Here is a 1,162-nt window from a genome sequence, read left to right on the forward strand (position 1 = left end):
ATAGCAATAGGCACATTCCAACCCCCAAGTGCTCCAAGTGTCGCCCTGGAGTGCCCAGTCTCTGGTCCACTGGACACTTGCAGTATTCACAGATTCGCTGCACCCATAGTTTACCAGTTACACCTCAGATCACTGCTGCACTTAAACACACAGCACTTAGATAGGTTGATAGTTTAAACAAGTAAAAGTCTATTTAACAAAATATGGACACTTGATTAATAGCCCGTAAAAGTACTGGAAACAAATGGTTACATATATCATAAAATCATAACACACATTCTAGAGCCTAGACTTAATTAACAAGATACTCTCATGTCTAAAGTATTGCTCACCAGCACCTTCCAGACAGGCAGGCTGAGATCCCTTTTTCATGAGACAAGCATGCTGTCAGCTTGTCTCCTAGGTGAGGGATAAAAGCTTGTCCCCACTCCTCTTTTTTTATGCAGTTACAGACTATTGTCTCTTACCCCAGAAGGTCCCTTCTTCAGAGACTTATCTTAGGGTTCATTTGTCTTTGTAACCCAACACCAGCCAAAACTGATCACTTGGAGCTACACAACTCCTGTCTGCTAGACTCTACGGAGAGTAGGTATGTTCATGTAAACACAGTTGGCTCCTGAAGTCTCTCCCCATCCTGAACTAGCTGTCAGGGGCTAGTTCATTCAGACCCTGGTTGTTTTAGATATATATATCTATACAGAGCCAACACTTTTCATTTTGAGCCAGAATCTGCTAGTCTAAGTCATGTTGGATAGTATTTTACTTCTCAAATAGTCCCATATAGGCTTCTCAGCTAAGATCAAGTGTAGTCTCTGTTCTTATCAGTTTAATTACTGAGGCACAAAATACACCTTCTAGAACACTCAACTTGCTTTCCTGAAGAAGACTACTTTTTTGAAGATGGATTCTACTGCTACTGCTTCAAAAGAAAATTTTCATGTTCCTTTGGAGACTCCAGGACAGACTGAGAAGATGATCGCTCCCTTGCCGATTCCACAGAAACCTTCAACTGCTGCTCGGACTGCTGCTGCTCCATGGAATGCCTATGGGGGAACAGCCTCTAAGAAGACCCTTAATGCTTCCAGAACATCACAGATGAGCAATATCAATGGGAAAAGCAGCACCTCCATGAAGAAAACCCTTGGAGACACTGCTTCAGGGA

At 42.7% G+C, this 1,162-nt stretch overlaps 1 pseudogene; it reads left to right on the plus strand.

Moving 5' to 3' along the window:
• Window positions 1-773: 773 nt before the first annotated feature.
• Window positions 774-936, plus strand: LOC123365519 (annotated as a pseudogene).
• The last annotated feature ends 226 nt before the right edge of the window (window positions 937-1,162 follow it).

The sequence above is a fragment of the Mauremys mutica genome, chromosome 2, assembly GCF_020497125.1.
Source record: "Mauremys mutica isolate MM-2020 ecotype Southern chromosome 2, ASM2049712v1, whole genome shotgun sequence".
Taxonomy (NCBI): Eukaryota; Metazoa; Chordata; order Testudines; family Geoemydidae; genus Mauremys; species Mauremys mutica.